Source organism: Schistocerca nitens, chromosome 6 (assembly GCF_023898315.1).
Source record: "Schistocerca nitens isolate TAMUIC-IGC-003100 chromosome 6, iqSchNite1.1, whole genome shotgun sequence".
Classification (NCBI taxonomy): domain Eukaryota; kingdom Metazoa; phylum Arthropoda; class Insecta; order Orthoptera; family Acrididae; genus Schistocerca; species Schistocerca nitens.
The window spans coordinates 153,653,820-153,673,831 of NC_064619.1; positions in this window are offsets into that span (position 1 = coordinate 153,653,820).

The following is a 20,012-nucleotide window of genomic DNA, read 5'->3' on the forward strand; positions in this document are numbered from 1 at the left end:
TCTACATCAATATGGAATGAGAAAGGGAAATATTTATTTCAGGAAGTTTTATCAACACCAACCAGATTAATAGCAGCATTTGTGTGGATAGAGAAATATTTACTCACATGACAGAAAAAACATTTTAATACGTCTAACATAAACTCAGTTCTCAAACTCTAACAATGACTTGTACATTACAAAATGAAGCAGAAGTACAGAAACCGTGATGTCAACTGCTGACTCATGATAATGGCAGAGACATACGCTGAAAGTTTCTAAATCGAATCTTCACAACTGAATTACAACTGCTAAATCACAGTGTCAGCAATGTTAAATGCATAATTTCTTAAGGCGAAATTAATACTCGAAAAGGTTAGAATTAGCCCAACAAGACAATACTGCACAGGGATAGGTAACAAATCTGGATATTGAAGCAAGTTACATGCAGAAATTGATGTTGCCAACTAATTTAGTAAGTTTACAATTAAAACAATATTAATTCTAGAAGTTAAATTATATATATTTTCATACAACTAAAAAAACTCTGCCTGTTGGGAAATTTCTGATTTTAAATTACCAATGCAAAAATGCTTTAGAACCACTTATTTCCATAGTAGAAAATTTTCCTGTGTAGAACAGTGTTATTAAATAACAGCTTCGGAACCTCCTCCACAATTTGCACTTTTATTTCATGTACTGAACTTATCCCATACTTTACGTTCATCGTCAACAGTCATGGAAGTGAATCACAGTAGACCTGTCTGCAGAGCTTCATGGGTGTAAATCTTGATCTTATAAGTGGTCTTGTATACATCCATGCAATATTTATATCCAGGTACAACTGCTGGCTGATTCAACGATTATAATATGATTCATGGTCTTATTTTTATTTCTACAGTACAGTAAATGCCAGTAAACTTTACATTGTGGTTTAGGTAATGAAGATAACAATCTTTAATACTATCATGGTCGCTGCGAGAATGGATCATAGGAGTTATCCGAAACAGGTTGATATCTTTGGATGGTTTCTTCGGCAAGGTCACTATCGATTCTTATCACCCTCATTCAACTGAACTGCTATCCATTTCCAGTAAATTTGCCGTTCACCAGACGTTTAGCTTTAAACTTCTTTGTTTTCTGTTAATTAAATATTGAATTTTCTACAAGTTACGAGCTGTATTTAATTCTTAGCACACCCAAACTCTGACAGATACACGGAATCAAGGTTGTGGATTGTCTACTTTCCAAATTGATACTGTCCAATTCTGCTATGTGCTTTTGTGTGTAAAGGTGTACTGACATCCGTATCACATTTTAATAAGAAAATTCGACTGCAATGTCTATTCTCTCTCATGATTCCTTTTAATAAATTTTTGTGTTAGTAGATTGTTGGTTGTTCTATAAAAATAGTTTTCTTCGGAGAAAATCAGGTCGTAAAGGAAGTAAATTATAGCTATACATCCAAAACCCGAAAGTGATACTGTTATTTAAGACATGAACGGAAAGTAAAATTACTAAATATCTGGCACAAATAGTGACTATAATAATGAATCCTTTACTATTTTTGCAGCATTGGAATTGTCTGCTGTTTGATTTTGTTCTTTTCTTGTTTAACTTACCTGTGTTAATTTCACAAAAGCGCACATCTGATAAGTGATGCAGTTGTCAATATTTTCGTTATTAAAAGAGGGAAATGGTGTAACGAAATTAGAAGCTTTGCTATGCATAAACCATAAAGTCAAAATTATCAAGACCGATTTGAGTGGGCGCAGCCACGACTCAATATCTGGACATGTTTAGGGGACTAATAGTTTTATCTCACCGCATGACACAACGAGCAATGAATGCAGACATAGGCAGCTGGCATGTCAGCCTAGTGTCAAGTGCCCACTGACTGACTGCGGAGCTTCCATCTCTACAGACCTGCAAACCCTTGCTTTTAAGAGCTGACCTCAGAGCAGCTTAACCCACGTCCTGTAAACTACGGATGACACAGAATGACAGTAATAATCGTGATGAACACAGGAATCGAGGTCTGAAAACTGAGCAAAAACAGACTGACACGTCTCCGGAATTCATAGTCAGAGTGCTCCACGCGAAACAGCATGTGTACCACTTAGCATGGTCTCGCGTGAAATTTTCCGAGTCGAATATTCAGACTGACCGCCCGAACGTTTCTCTAAACGACTCAGTAGACCTCCTAGAATACTCGTGTTCGGGAGTTTTGTTTTTCTTGCACTACTACTGTACATTAGAGTACTGAAGTTCCCATACTTTCGTCTTCTTATTGGTGGGCTCAGTTTGCATTGTACCGTAATAAACGGATGATGTTGGTTACCTTCATTCTGCCAGTCAGTCTTGGTGATAAGGTGCCAAGCTTTTCAATATCTTTCTAAGAAATCTGTGGGTGCGATCTGGATAGAGCACGCTGACTCGGATGGTGATCCCACAATGGTCCCAGGCCATCTAAAACTGCAGTGCCAACCGCTGGCCACGGTAAATTTCCTAGCGGTTTACATGCCGGATTTTCTTGACAAACGGCTGTGTAAGCTTCCAGGTCTTTTCTCTACTTCCCCGAGTAGCCAGAAAGGTTGTAGGTTGACAAGAGGTAAGTTTGTTTTGAGCAGGAACGCTGTTTGCCTCCAACTCAAGTGTCTGAGGTCCTTGGGAATTTGCCGGCATTGATTGCTATCGACGCTGTCTCTGCACCGCGCAGAGGTCCTCAGACTACACTGAGGACACAAGGCATACCGACTGCTCTGAATGCGGCGCTTTGTTTCCTTTTGTCTCCAGATACGGCTGCTGGCGATGCAGCTAGCTTTCCAGCCAGCCGCCTTCTCGGCTGCTGGGTTTTTCTCGGTGGATTACCCTCTCCTCTACTCGGCAAGTATCAGCTTCAGTGCAGAGCTAATTGTAAGAGAAGCACACACACACACACACACACAAACACACACACACACACACACACACACACACACACACATACACATACACATACACGTGGAGATTGAGTACCAACCATCCCAACAAGAAGGTCAAGAGTACTGGACAAGAGAACGTGAATACAGAATATAGCAATAATGGTAGCTGGTCTCCTTGCCTGTAGATTGAATTACTTAAAAAATACGGCAACCAGCCAGCAACTGGACTGGTGTAAGAATAAGTCTATCTCTCTGCTCTACACTACGCAGTGATACTCTTGAATATTTGTATATTGTACATTAATCAATGCTAAAGGAAGGTCGTCGCTATTCAATGTTAGGGTGGTGTTATTTTAATTTGAAGTGTTTTCCTTGCAAAGCGCCTCAACAAATTTTTTCCTTGCAAAGTACCTCAACAAATTTAATTTTTATGCTAGGTTATAAACACCATAAATAGATCAAGGTGATACTATTTTAAAAGACATCTTCTTTGATGGCGCAACATCCTATGTAGTATAAGCTACTACTCGTGTGGACCCCAGTTTCACTACACTCTGGATACTTTGATACTAGTGTTGCTGTTGCGTATTTTAGGCCATTCAGGTTTAGTTTTTACCTGTATAAGAATTTTTCCTGACGCAGTAATTAATCGAAGTGATAATATACGACTTCAAAAACTCTGTCCGCTGTCTTCAGTGTGGACCAATATACATCACAGAAACCATTAAACCCAATATGAGAATGAACTCTTCAACAGGCGTACATTCAATTCCACCGATGTTATCAATAATTCTATGGGTTATGTCTTAATAATACAAACGTTTGAACTGAAGGTCTTTTCACTACTAAATAGAAATATAAGTTTTATCCACCTCACTGTAAATCGATCTTGTCAGGTCATAACAGCTGCAGACGATCTCTTCACGATCTGACGGAATGCATAATTTTCACATGCTTCTTACACAAGTTTTGGCATCATTTTTCGCGACTTTGTAACATCACCCGGACGAGTTTGGAGAAAGTAGCATATATACTATGTGACGAAAGCTAGAGGGTCCACTTTTTTGAAGTTACATCACAGTGTACTCATCAGTCCTTCGCATGTACTGGCTTTCAGTAACAATTACATCCGTCTCTGTCAACTTCCAGTAGTCTGTTACGTCTCCAGCCCCTAAAGTTTCGTGAAGTTGTGATTCGTAGCGATACTATACGAAGCCTTTAAAATGGCGTCTGTAACGGAGGTGCATTCCAAGCAGAGAGTAGTCACTCAGTTTCTTCTGGCGGAGAACCAAAGCATTACAGATATTCATAGGGGCTTATATAATGTCTTCGAAGACGTGGCAGTGAAAAAAAGCACGGTGAGCCACTGGGCGAGGCGTATGTCACCATCATAACAAGGTCGCGGAAACCTGTCCTATCTCCAGCCTGTCGGCCGGCCGCACACAACTTTTGCAATGTTAGAACCTGCTACACTCTCATTCGAGGTGATCGACGGATCACAATCAAACATCACACACAAGTCTGTGCACCCGAGAGAACTGTTATTTTTCATTCACCGTACAACCGGGATCTTGCCCCTTCCGACTTCCATCGGTTTGGCCCAATGAACAATGTTCTCTGCGGGAAGCAGTACGCGACTGATGAGGAGGTTATTGATGCAGCAAGGCGCGTTGTCTCGACGTTGACCAGCAGAGTGGTGCCATACAGGCCTTCACAGTAAGGTTGCGTAAGGCCGTCGCATTGAACGGAGATTATGTTGAAAAACAGGGTTTTGTAGCCAAAAGATTGAAGAATAATATAGTGTATCGAAATTCTGAATGAAACGAACTTGCTTTCAGAAAAAAAACCTCTTACGCTACTTATTGATGCCCTTGGTAACAAGAGCTTCATGGTATTAAAAAAAAAAAAAAAAAAAAAAAAAAAACGTGAAACCACTGGGTAATTACCGTCCAGAAAATTTCTCTGTTTGCACATGATGACATACGTACCAGCACATTACTCGTTTGCTTTGGATACGTTATGCACACACATCAAAAAAAGTTTTGCACCACCTCGGATCCGAGAGTTCCGGAACCTGTACAGAAAACTGGAATAGAGATCAACATAAACATCATTGCATATTGTATCACCATACAGCGAGACTTTCAGAGGTGGTGGTCCAGATTGCTGAACACACCGCTACGTCTAATACCCAGTAGCACGTCCTCTTGCATGGATGCGTGCCTATATTCGTTGTGGAATACCACACGCATCAAGGCACTATTGGTCAGATTGTCCCACTCCTCAACGGCGATTCGGCGTAGATCCCTCAGAGTAGTTTGTGGGTTACGTCGTCCATAAACAGCTCTTTGCAATCTGTCCCATGCATCTTCGACAGGGTTCATGTCTAGAGACATCCTGGGAAGTCTAGTCGAGCGATGTCGTTATGCTGAAGGAAGTCATTCACAAGATGTGCACGATAGGGGAGCGAATTGTCGTCAATGAACGCGAATTCCTCGCCAATATGCTGTCGATATGGTTGCACTATCGGTCGGAGGATGGCATTCACGTATAGTACAGCCGATCCGGCGCCTTCCATGACCACCAACGGCGTACGTCGGCCCCTCATAATGCCACCCCAAAACAGCAGGGAACCTCCATCTTGCTGCATTCGCTGCACAGTGTATCTAAGGCGTTCAGCCTGACCGGGTTGGCTCAAACGGCTCTGAGCACTATGGGACTTAACATCATAGGTCATCAGTCCCCTAGAACTTAGAACTACTTAAACCTAACTAACCTAAGCACATCACACACATCCATGCCCGAGGCAGGATTCGAACCTGCGACCGTAGCAGTCACGCGGTTCCGGACTGAAGCGCCTAGAACCGCACGCCCACCGCGGCCGGCTGACCGGGTTGCCTCCGAACACGTCTCCGACGATTGTCTGGTAGAAGGCAATCATCGGTGAAGAGAACGTGATGCCAATCCTGAGCTGACCATTCGGCCTGTTGTTGGGCCCATCTGTACCGCGCTGCATGGTGTCGTGGTTGCAAAGATGGACCTCGCCATGGACGTCGGGAGTGAAGTTCCGCATCATGGAGGCTATTGCGCAATTTGAGCCGTAACACGGCGTCCTGTGCCTGCACGAAAAGTATTATTCAACATGGTGGCGTTGCTGTCAGGGTTGCTGCGAGCTATAGTCCATAGGTAACGGTCATCCAATGCAGTAGTAGCCCTCGGGTGGCCTTAGCGAGGCATGTCACCGACAGTTCCTGTCTCTCTGTATCTCTTCCATGTCAGAACAACATCGCCTTGCTTCACTACGAGACCCCTGTACACTTCTCTTGTTGAGAGCCCTTCCTGGCACAAAGTAACAATGCGGACTCTATCTAACCGCTGTATTGACCGTCTAGGCATGGTTGAACTACAGACAACTGGAGCTGTGTACCTCCTTCCTGGTGGAATGACTGGAACTAATCGGCTGTCGGATCCCCTCCGTCTAATAGGCGCATGGTTGTTTACGTATTTTGGCGGATTTAGTGAAATGGAAATGCCGCGTGGCTAGGGCCTCCCGTCGTTTTGACCGTTCGCCTGGTGCAAGTCTTTCGAGTTGACGCCACTTCGGCGGCTTGGAGATGTAGATTAGAAAGAAATCATGATGATAAAGACAACGCCCAGTCCCTGAGCGGAGAGAATGTCCGACCTAGCCAGGAATCGAACCCGGGCCGTTAGGTATGACATTCCGTCGTGCTTGCCTCTCAGCTACCAGGGGCGGACGGTGGGTAAAGTGACATCTCCGAACAGTCAAAGGGACTGTGTCTGTGATACAATACCCACAGTCAACGTCTATCTTCAGGATTTCTGGGAACCGGGGTGACGCAAAACTTTTTTGATGTGTATATTTTGTTTGGTCGATGCAAAGTGGCAAAGCAGTGTTTTGTCTCCACACGTAAAGTAGCGCCTAGTCTTTATTCCTCTTATGCCCACCTGATCTTTTTCTGAAGGTTAAGTTCACGCCTACATCAGTGAACAGCTATGGTGCTGGGAATAGATACTGATATACTACGGTTCTGGAACGAGCATAGTGTGCTAGCCTACATGCCTTTTGTAATATTCGACTGTAATTAGCCATCATAAAGTTAAAGATAATCGGATATCATTTAGTTGGAAAGAACTCGCGTACACGTAAATAAAGGAAGATAAAGAGCTATGATGATGTGCTTACAGTCTTGTCCTGTCGTCGATTCCATATTTTAATGAAATTTAATGATTGCTCATTTTAATAAACACTGATGTGCAAAATTTAAGGACTACATTCGCATGATGTGTTATTGCCAAACAACACAGCTCGATGAAGCTTGGACCACACACAGAAAGAACTTCTACAGTATAACACCGAAGGTAACTGAAACAAATACCTAATGAGGCGAACAGAAATGACTTTCTATTCAAAGACAATAATGACACTGAGGCCACCGCAAATCATGATGGTCCCGTGGACATTATAAAAGGGGGACACGGTTATTAATTGTGTCATCAACACAGACGGAAGTGCACGCTCTGGAACGAGTTCCCATGCTGATCACACTTGCACGTGGACTTGTTGCATTACGTCTCTTCGACGTGTCCCACAAGTCATCTTATGAAAGTTGTACCCTCTAATGTTCCCCTCACACTTCTGTGTACTCTCTTCCTTTCTCTGCCTCCTGTTGAAAATGCTTCTTGTAGCTTCCGTACTTCATTGATTACTTCCCAGAATCTCAGCTTCCTCCTCGATCGGATTTACGCCGAGGAAACACGCAGGCCAGTCCATTTGCTGAATATCCTCTCATTGCATGAGCACTTCTATCTCCGTAGTTAAATGCGGCCCAGCATTGTCATCCATAAAACTGAAGTCAAGACCTAAACGCAAATGGGAAAGTTGTAGAGTGTCACATTAATGTTGACTAGTGAGTGTGCCGTGTTCAAAGATTTTAAGGTAAATACGCCCGTCAAGTATTTGCCTCCCAATACTACAACACTTAGACCCACGAAACGATCATGTTCGTCAGTGTTCCTGGGCTTATTACGTACCCTCAGATAGTGAGACGTGGGAACACGTAATGCACCCAGGAACGTTGTGGAGCACGATCGTTTCATTGGTCTAGGTATTATAGTGTGGGGAGGAATAATGTTGCACAAGCGTACTGATCTCCACATCTTTGGGCACGGTACCCTCAACAGTCAATGTTATTGTGACACTGTAATCCTTATCCACGAGCCTGCACTAGGGGGCGAGCGGTTCTAGGTACTTCAGTCAGGAACCGCGCGAAGGTTCGAATCCTGCCTCGGCCATGGATGTGTGTGATGTCTTTAGGTTACTTAGGTTTAAGTGGTTCTCAGTTCTAGGGGACTGATGACCTCAGATGTTAAGTCCAAAGTGCTCAGAGCCATTTTGAACCTTACCCACGTGCGCCTTTTCAGAAGTGCATTCGGCCCTGACTTCATTTTGTTTGTATGCCAATATGGGGTGCATCGCTGTGTCCCCGGCTTAAATCTCATCGAAACTTTGTAGGAGCGTTGAAGAGACGTGGAGCATGTCCACGACCATACAGCGAAATGTAGGAGGTATGGAACGCCCTACCACAAGAAATTCTTGCCAACCTTGCCACCAGCATGGTAGCACGCACCAGAGGATACACTGCGCTTAGTGGTGATCACATACCTATTAAGAACCATGTCCCACATTTTGTAATGTCCAGGGGTCATTGTAAATCGTAGTGATTTCAGTGTAATTATTGTCTTTGAATAAAAGTGTCACTTCTATTCGTCCCATTGCATATTTCTTTGTTACCTTCTGCACTATATTGTTGCAGTTTTCTATGGTCCAAGCTTCAACATGCTGGCAGTGATATATCATGCGAAAATTATCTTCCTCCTTAACTTTTGCGCACCAGTGTGTAATATGACGTTGCAAGTTTATATTTAGTAATTAAGAAGGAGCTCATGTAGTTACACTCACTATTCATCAGCTAGCAATTTCACCCAACAAGCCTCTGTCCGCGCTAACACTCGCCACTACGTTGACAAGATAGTTTTCACTCTGGTTGGTGACATCACAGAAATTTCTCGAGAAAATTGCTAACGTCTAGATAAGACCTCTTGTAGGACAATGATTATTAACTTTTCTGGTCATGCACACATGGTTGTTAACTTTCAACTGTTGACTCACATGCCGGAGGCAGTGGCCGAGCGGTTCTAGGCGCTTCAGTCTGGATCCGCGCGACCGCTACGGTCGCAGGCTCGAATCCTGCCTCTGGCATGGATGTGTGTGATGTCCTTGAGTTAGTTAGGTTTAAGTAGTTCTAGGGGACTGATGACCTCAGATGTTAAGTCCCATAGTGCTCAGAGCCATTTGAACTATTTTTGACTCACATAAACGCAACTTCCTTAATGACGTCTTGATATAATCTTTTCCCCTGGATCTTTCTTATTATTATCATTCCTCTGACAACATTACAACTTCTTACATATCACAGACATTTATTTCTTGTTTAATCTCCGCTGGTATTCAATATAACTCTGTTCCACTCGGATTCTGCCTAGCTTCACTTGCAATGATGCTCACTGACTCAGTCCCCTCATACTTTACTACTAAAAGCACCCGTGCTCAGTTCGTAAAATTCACATTGTCAACGCAACAGTGCCCAAGGAATGTCTGTCTCTCACAGAACTCGTTCCCCAGTAAGTACAGTATGATAGAGCTTCAGGCGATAGAACATTGTCTTCTCCAAATACTCTTACTGGTAAAATTGTGGGCTCGCTGGATCAGTATCACGCAGTGAGCATTCGTCAGTTTTCCGCTTGAAATCTGAAACCCTTGATCTCTGTATTTGAATTATAGGTGAAAACGATTGTCAGCATGTTATATTAGCGGTGTGTGATCTTGAAATAACTGAAATTCCTAGCGCTACCCACAATGCTCCAAAGTTCCTTTTGTAGTCTCTCCCACGATGTAGGTAGACTTGCAGACGCCTTTATATTACACAGGACATTTGTCGACACCTTTGTGGCTCTCTTACGGTTTAGTGGCCGACACTTTTACTGAGAGATATGACACAGTTGCTAAGACAGTGGACTCGCAATAGGGAGGCCATTCAGATTTAGTGTTCTATTATTTCCACAAATCAATGAAGGCTGCGCTGAGATGTTACCTTTGGAAGCACAAGGGTGATTTCCTTCCCCATCCTTCCCCAGTTCAAAATACTGCTACGTACAAAATGATCTCGTCTTCTAAAAGATTTTCCTTCCCTGTTTACTCCCAAATCAATCTCTGAGACACTCATCTTCATTTGTCCAGCTAGCTGCCTGCATCTAGAAAAACCAGTCAAAAATTATGAAGTGAAATGCGAAGTAAAGAATACTACCAAGCATTTTATGAAGCTTAAGATAACCCACTGTATTTATTACAAGGTGCAATCTACCATTACAGTTATACTATTTTTTTGAAATTTTGTTGGTGATGTCTAAATATGTTAGAAATGGCAGATTAAGTCCTCTGATGACGAGGGCGGAAATATCGGCGTAACTGGTGGTTATCGGTTCGTCGTTTGCCTGATCGTGAGAAGACAATTAAGAATATTGGAGTTGTAGAAAAATAACTCTTCAAAACAATATTAGACTTCGTAATGAAAATTTAAAGTGAAGGGAAGCTCTGTCACTGATCTTGCTACATGCAGTTAAAGCTGCTGCAAAGTCGGCTGATCAATGGCATCACTGTATTAAACCGGCTGTCTTCATTCATGCTCTCCAACAATTTTTGCTGCACAACATTTAGGAAAACAAATTAGGGCTAGTAAATGTTTAAGGTATATTACCATTAATTACAATCTGCATTTCATTAAGTTATTAATTATCATAAAACATACAACAAAGAATGAAACCACCTTCTGCCTGCCGTGCATTCAGGAGGATCGCCATGAAAAGAACGATAGTAGCAGCTGCTTCCACTGCAGAATCTGTTCTCTAAACAAAATACAGATGAAAAGTTGACACAGAATACTTTTAAATTACGTGCGTTTTCAATCATGTCGTCTTTGGATTTGGGAAACTGTCAGTATTTCTCGGAAATGCTCAGGTAGTGTTAGCATTGCTATTTCACAAATTACTCGCCATCTATCTGATGACATAACCCGAATACTGTACCTGGTCTGTCGGAGGCGTTGCATGCACATGAAGCCTAATGAATCAAAGGGACGCTGCATATATGGTATATAGAGAAGTGCCTACTATTGAAAACCATGGCTTGTTTTAATATTTGCGCAATAGCGGGAGCAGACAGTTCTCATACGATCCTTTTAACGTCTCCGTTATCAGATCAGGACTTACAGAAAAAGAAACCGAGCGTTTCAAAAAGGGAAATTAATACGACAGTTGACTTTTTAGATTTGTTTTCTTTTTTGCTGATATGTTACACATAAATTTTGAGATGTGCGTATTGAAGAAACCATGTAGCAGACTTGTCTTAACGTTTACGTTCTACTTCTTTTACCATAAGAATAATTGACAGATTTGGAGATATATTTTACTATTTTCTGTTCAAAGATCTCCTACCGGATAATGTTTTGCGATATCTCCTCGTCACTTAAATATACTGTGCAAAAGAAACTAACTACAATTATCTGTAGGTTAAAGCACTTTGGCATATTAACCGCAGCACATTTAACCACTAACGGAATTTGTCCTCTACAACGCATTTGAGTAATAGAGAAATTCATCAGTACACTAGGAGAAGGATAAATGATTTGCGCTAGTCTGTGTGTAGTATATTCGTCCCCTTAGTTGAATGGTTAGCACGTCTGACTACAATGTAGTGGGCCCGGGTTTGATTCGCGTCTGAGATTTTCTCGGTTCGGGAAGTTGGTGTTGAGTTGTCTATTTCATCTTCATCGACATATAAGTCGCCCAATGTGGCGTGAACTGAAAAGACTTGCAACTCGACGGACGAACGTCCTCAGGTGGGGACTGCCGGCCATCAATGCCAAACCATCATTTTATTTCTGTTTAGTGAATCTAACTTCGTCTTAGAACGAAGTGGAGCGGACGTCTTTAAACCTCGTTACAGTCTACACAAGAGAACAAACACCTTCCGAACAGGACTTGAAGGCCCAACGGTACCGACCGGACGCCGTGTCACCCTAAGCCCATAGGCGTCACCGGATACGGACATGGATGGGCACGTGGTCAGCACACCGCTCTCCCGACCGTTGTCAGTTTTCGTGACTGGCTTCGCTACTTCTGTCAAGTAGCTCCTCAATTGATCTCACAAGGGATGAATGCATTCCACTTGCCAACAGCTTTCGGCAGATCCAGATGGTGACTACCATAAAACTGTTGTCTGTGCAAAATTCTATTTTTCCTTCCCTTCCTTTTTGCTACCACTGAACTTATGTCCCTCTCCTCGGCTAAATTTATGTCTCTATTAACGGTATGTATAATTTCTTGTATTTCATCACGCATTCTTTCAATCTCTTCATCAACTGTGGAGCTGATAGGCCTATAAACTTGTCCTGGTGAGGTAGGTACTGCTTTCGTGTCTACTTGACTACGATAAATCATCCACTACACCGTTCATAGTAGCTCATCCACATTCCTAATTTCTTTTTCACTATTAGACCTATTCTTGCATTAGTTCTATTCGATTTTGTTTCGAGAACTGTTCACTCACCAGACCAAAAACCCTATTCTTCCTGCCACCACACTTTACTAAATTACAATCCAACTAGTGACATATGGTGTCGATTCTGAGTCGATTCCTACTCAAACAATTGTTCTAATGGAAAGGTTTATTCATTTGACCCAGTGAAATTCATACCTGTCAAAGACGGGCCGTGAGATATTAAGAAATGTAAGCGTATCTACTCCTGTTTATTTAGAACCTACTATAAGCAGCTGCGGATTTTCCATGTCTAGGCACCAGGAGGTACGACTTCAGCTAAAAGTCGGTCGTATGGTCACCATATTTACATCTTGCCATAGTTGATTTTTCCGGGAACCGAGCACCCTGCGAAACAGTCGCATGAGACATTTCCCTACTTAGTCATATCCAACCATTAAAATGACATTTCCTCTATTATTGACTGATCAATGTAGACCTGCCATGTAAAAGATGAAGCGTCTGGTTCCGTACTAGAAAGGATCTGATTCCACTAATGTGAACAAAGTAAATATCAGAATAAATGAATATTCAATGGTTAGTTCCTCTCACGAAGAGACTAGAGTTGTGCTTATTTGTCAGCCTACACAAGGAGTTATTTTGATGTATCAAGGAAGGATTCAGAGAAGTTTTACGATAATTTTCTGCAACCTTCAAGATTATTTGGGCATGCTGTTAAGGTGCTGTGAATGAATATCGGAAATGATATCGAGTGGGAAAGAAGTGAAATCTAAACTATGACACTAGTGTAGCCTATCGTAATGTGTTCCTTCACGTTGGTTAACGTACCTCCAGTACAGAATCCACTTGTCATATGAGCATTCTTAAAAGTGTCTCTGAGCGTTGAATACAAGGAGCCAGACTGCGCATGTTCACGAAACTCCAAACTCTGTTGAATGTAATTGGTGCCTAAGGTACAACACTGTCGCAGACTGTAATTCCTCATGATTGCTACAGCTGACGATGGTGCAGATGGAGACGAGACATTTTATTGTGGGCTCCAGTTAAAAAATGGACGACGGTTCTGTCACAGGTTTTCGGGTAATCCTTCATCGAATGTTTACATTTGGAAACAACATCTGTATGTTCCATTAGCTTGCAACGAAGAAGCGTCGTGTACACCCAAGAAGCGATTCCTCACGTAAATAGTAAGATGTTTACATTCTGTGTGAACGTTTCTCCTAATCTTAAAAACTAATTCTTGTCTCAGGCAACTTAACTTGCAGAATTGCAGAATATGGTATTCAGCGTTCCTAATATGTTAAAAACGAAAATACCAGTGGTCACATACGTGGGATAAAAGATAAAGCTTTCTGCAATCTAAGGTTGTTTCATTACCTAAGTGCTTTACTAGGTATTGTTCTATTGGAGGTCACGTATCCTTGCTTCCCTCCGAGCTTTGGACCGATTTATCCAGCCAGCTATACGGGGCCCTACTTTTTAACATGGACTCTGAATTACGAGTTAACTTTACTTTTTCCTAAATTTTGTTTGCCATTTATTTTACCGCACAGAGTAGCTTTTTGTCGAAAAGCAAAATAATTAATGTATCAAGTAAATGTTGTTTTAGCTACTAGAGGGCATTAACCAGCACGACTGTCTTTCTTGTAACCTCGTTCATTACTAACTAGGAGAACACGGCAAATACCATCACCCGATTTTTCAAAAACTTCGCTCGGTGAAAGTGGGGTAGAAATAAGCGAACATGTGTCTCGGCTTTTCCGTAAGTACTCGACCTTTTCTGAAAAAAAAGACGACAAAATATTACGGGGTATTTTCAAGTTCTTTACGTGCGTTTCACCGCGAGAAATCCTCAGAAATGATGGCAGAGTGGTAAGCATCGCGGCTTTTTAATTTTGCACCCCATGTTTGAAACCCAATTATTGCTTTTATTTTTGTTTTTCATGTGTATGCCCATGTCTGTACAAGATTACTGCAATTTTCCAGTGTATACTGGTATAACGTTGTTCCTATTCGACTACTAATTTGACTGTACGTCAGATGAATGAATTTAAAAAAAGAATGAGAAAATTATTTGAAATGGTTTTCGGTGAAATTCGTGTAGTGTTTCTTGATTCGTAATCAACTGCAAGCGCCACTTTTGGGGAAAGCGATCCCTTATGGTTGATTTGCCGTGAATTTCATTCCAACGCGCGAAGTCTTCGCCAATGTTAACGACGTTTCTTCCCCGAGTGAGATTCACACGAAGGAATGTTACTGTGCCAAACCTGTCTTCGCGCGATGCTCGTATTGTTCGGAATAAATGGGTTTTGTACATCTACGATTGATATCATCCAAGGGAATGCACAACATCTTCCTGAAGAATAAACACATGAATAAAATATAAGAATTGATGTTGTTGTTGTTGTTGTCTTGAGTCCTGAGACTGGTTTGATGCAGCTCTCCATGATATTCTATCCTGTGCAAGATTCTTCATCTCCCAGTACTTACTGCAACCTGCATCCTTCTGAATCTGCTTAGTGTATTTTTCTCTTGGTCTCCGTCTGCGATTTTTAACCCTCCACGCTGCCCTCCAATGCTAAATTTGTGATCCCTTGATGCCTCAGAACATGTCCTACCAACAGTTCCCTTCTTCTTGTCAAGTTGTCCCACGAACTCCTCTTCTCCCCAATTATATTCAATACCTCCTCAATAGTTATGTGTGTTATATCCTAGCCAGTAATGCCACCCGAGCCCGCTGCCAAAAGGTTGGCAGCATCAAAGTCCGGACGCCGTCCGCATAAGCAGCGCCAGCGATACAGGAAATCGCCGCAAGTCTGCGCGCGCCACCGCTGGCTTCTGGCTTCTTAAGCGCTGGAGTCGCGAGCGCTAGGACAGTTCTGTATTCGCCGCTCAGTTGTATACTCGCCACCGAATTGTGTACTTGCTAGTCAGTTGTGTGTTCATCGCAGCAGAGTTGTTGTTTGTCGTCAGCCCACGCTGACCTAGCCGCACCGACTCGAACTAGACAGATTTCTGTAGACCATGTTCACCACTGTGTTCTGTATCGTCGTTAATAAAGATAAGTACCGACTTTCATTTAATCCGAGTGTTTGGGTTTTCATCTTTCTGTTCACTGTTCCAGCGGACCGGTCGGCCCGCTATTAAAAGTGTGGCGGTGACTTCGTAGGCCGTTTCTACAGCGAAGTGTTGTCGCTACAAAGGCCGTCACAAAAATGTGATCTACCCATCTAATCCTCAGCACTCTTCTGTAGCACCACATTTCGAAAGCTTCTATTCTCTTCTTGTCTAAACTATTTATCGTCCATGTTTCTCTTCCATACATGGCTACACTCCATACAAATACTTTCAGAAACCACTTCCTGAAACTTAAATCTATACTCGATGTTAACAAATTTCTCTTCTTCAGAAACGCTTTCCTTGCCATTGCCAGTCTACATTTTATATCCTCTCTACGTCGACCATCATCAGTTATTTTGCTCCCCAAATAGCAAAACTCCTTTACTACTTTAAGTGTCTCATTTGCTAATCTAATTCCCTCAGCATCACCCGACTCAATTCCACTACATTTCATTATCCTCGTTTTGCTTTTGTTTATGTTCATCTTATATCCTCCTTTCAAGACACTGTCCATTCCGTTCAACTGCTCTTCCAAGTCATTTGCTGTCTCTGACAGAATTACAATGTCATCGGCGAACCTCAACGTTTTTATTTCTTCTCCATGGACTTTAATACCTACACCGAATTTTTCTTTTGTTTCCTTCACTGCTTGCTCAATATACAGATTAAATAACATCGGGGACAGACTACAACCCTGTCTCACTCCCTTCCCAACCGCTGCTTCCCTTTCTAGCCCCTCGACTCTTACAACTGTCATCTGGTTTCTGTACAAATTGTAAATAGCCTTTCGCTCCCAGTATTTTACCCCTGCCACCTGTAGAATTTGAAAGAGAGTATTCCAGTCAACATTGTCAAAAGCTTTCTCTAAGTCTACAAATGCTAGAAATGTAGGTTTGCCTTTCCTTAATCTATTTTCTAAGATAAATCGTAGGGTCAGTATTGCCTCACGTGTTACAACATTTCTGCGGAATCCAAACTGATCTTCGCCGTGGTCGGCTTCTACCAGTTTTTCCATTCGTCTGTAAAGAATTCGCGTTAGTATTTTGCAGCCGTGACCTAATAAACTCATAGTTCGGTAATTTTCACATCTGTTAACACCTGCTTTCTTTGGGATTAGAATTATTATATTCTTCTTGAAGTCTGAGGGGATTTCGCCTGTCTCATACATCTTGCTCACCAGATGGTAGGTCCGCAGGTCGTGGTCGTGCGGTAGCGTTCTCGCTTCCCGCGCCAAGGTTCCCGGGTTCGATTCCCGGCGGGGTCAGGGATTTTCTCTGCCTCGTGATGAATGGGTGCTGTGTGCTGTCCTTAGGTTAGTTAGGTTTAAGTAGTTCTAAGTTCTAGGGGACTGATGACCATAGATGTTCCATATGCTCAGAGCCATTTGAACCATTTTTTGAACCAGATGGTAGAGTTTTGTCAGGACTGGCTCTCCCAATGCCGTCAGTAGTTCCAATGGAATGTTGTCTACTCCCGGGGCCTTGTTTCGACTCAGGTCTTTGAGTGCTCTGTCAAACTCTTCACGCAGTATCGTATCTCCCATTTAATCTTCATCCATTTTCATAATATTGTCCTCAAGTACATCGCCCTTGTATAGACCCTCTATATACTCCTTCCACCTTTCTGCTTTCCCTCCTTTGCTTAGAACTGGGTCTCCATCTGAGCTCTTGAAATTCATACAAGTGGCTCTCTTTTCTCCAAAGGTCTCTTTAATTTTCCTGTAGGCAGTATCTATCTTACCCCTAGTGAGATAAGCCTCTACATCCTTACATTTGTCCTCTAGCCATCCCTGCTTAGCCATTTTGCACTTCCCGTCGATCTCATTTTTGAGACGTTTGTATTCCTTTTTGCCTGCTTCATTTACTGCATTTTTATATTTTCTCCTTTCATCAATTAAATTCAATATTTCTTGTTACCCAAGGATTTCTACTAGCCCTCGTCTTTTTACCTACTTGATCCTCTGCTGCCTTCACTACTTCATCCCTCAGAGCTACCCATTCTTCTTCTACTGTATTTCTTTCCTCCATTCCTCTCAATTGTTCCCTTATGCTCTCCCTGAAACTCTGTACAACCTCTGGTTCTTTCAGTTTATCCAGGTCCCATCTCCTTAAATTCCCACCTTTTTGCAGTTTCTTCAGTTTTAATCAACAATTCATAACCAATAGATTGTGGTCAGGGTCCACATTTGCCCCTGGAAATGTCTTACAATTTAAAACCTGGTTCCTAAATCTCTGTCTTACCATTATATAATCTATATAATCTATCTGATACCTTTTAGTATCTCCAGGGTTGTTCCATGTATACAACCTTCTATCATGATTCTTAAACCAAGTGTTAGCTATGATTAAGTTGTGCTCTGTGCAAAATTCTACCAGACGGCTTCCTCTTTCATTTCTTAGCTCCAATCCATATTCACCTACTACGTTTCCTTCTCTCCCTTTTCCTACTGACGAATTCCAGTCACCCATGACTATTAAATTTTCGTCTCCCTTCACCACCTGAATAATTTCTTTTATCTCGTCATACATTTCATCTATTTCTTCATCATCTGCAGAGCTAGTTGGCATATGAACTTGTACTACTTTAGTAGGCATGGGCTTTGTGTCTATCTTGGCCACAATAATGCGTTCACTATGCTGTTTGTAGTAGCTAACCCGCACTCCTATTTTTTATTCATTATCAAACCTACTCCTACATTACCCTCATTTGTTTTTGTATTCATAACCCTGTATTCGCCTGACGAAAAGTCTTGTTTCTCCTATCACCGAACTTCACTAATTCCCACTATATCTAACTTTAGCCTATCCATTTCCCTTTTTAAATTTTCTAACCTACCTGCCCGATTAAGGGATCTGACATTCCACGCTGCTATCCGTAGAACGCCAGTTTTCTTTCTCCTGATAACGACGTCCTCCTGAGTAGTCCCCGCCCGGAGATCCGAATGGGGGACTATTTTACCTCCGGAATATTTTACCCAAGAGGACGCCATCATCATTTAACCATACAGTAAAGCTGCATGCCCTCCGGAAAAATTACGGCTGTAGTTTCCCCTTGCCTTCAGCCGTTCGCAGCACCAGCGCAGCAAGGCCGTTTTGGTTAGTGTTGCAAGGCCAGATCAGTCAATCATCCAGACTGTTGCCCCTGCAACTACTGAAAAGGCTGCTGCCCCTCTTCAGGAACCACACGTTTGTCTGGCCTCTCAACAGATACCCTTCCGTTGTGGTTGCACCTGCGGTACGGCCATCTGTATCGCTGAGGTACGCAAGCCTCCCCACCAACGGCAAGGTGCATAGTTCCTGGGGGGTAGAAAGAATTCATATAAGTATAAAATATATGGATATAAGAATTTAAGAAGACTGTAACCTCTCAACATAGCTTACACGCATGTATGACATGGTACATGTGTGAGACTCATATTGTGAAATCGAGTTGTAATTTTACATTTAATGTATTATCCTTGTATTTCCTAATTTGACTAGAAACATTCGTGTAGTAACCTTCTACAGGTGTGAGTAAGTAAGTGAAAACTATGAAAATGAAATAAATAAAATAAATAAAAAATAATCAGGTTTCTAACACGGGGTGCAAAATTAAGAAGCCATGACGCTAACCACTATGCAACCATTTGGTCTGAGGACATCGCGCGGTAAAAGACACATGAAGTACCTCGAAAAATACCTCTGAAACTGTGACCTTTGTGTTTTCAGAAATGGTCGAGTATGACATGGTAAATGTGTGGACACTTATTGCGAAATACAGTTGTAATTTTACGTTTAATGTAACGTCCTTGTATTTCCTAATTTTACAAGAAACTTTCGTGTAGTAACCTTCTATGGGCGTGAGCAAATAAGTGAAAACTATAAAAATGAAATAAAATAAAAAATAATCGGGTTTCGCACACGGGGTGCAAAATTAAGAAGCCATGACGCTAACCACTATGCAACCATTTGGTCTGAGGATATCGCGCGGTAAAGACACATGAAGTACCTCGAAAAATACCTCTGAAACTGTGACCTTCGTGTTTTCAGAAATGGCCGATTATCTACTGATAAGCTGAGACACGTGTTCCCTTATTTCGACTCTTCTTCCAGTGACTGAAGTTTCTGGGAAATGAGGTGATGGCACTTGTCGTGTTCTCCTCGTTAGATATGGACAGCGGTACATCGCTTTTGAATGGGACACCTTATTTTTTAAATTGGTAATCCATATCCTCTCGTCATGGTCCGTTCAAAAACGTATCACAATGTACCTATCATTTATGTAAACATGAAGTTATTAAAAAAGTAACATAAAAATGACTCTGGCTGTTCCGTACTACTAGACAGTGCAGGTACCCGGGGAACGTAACTCGTACA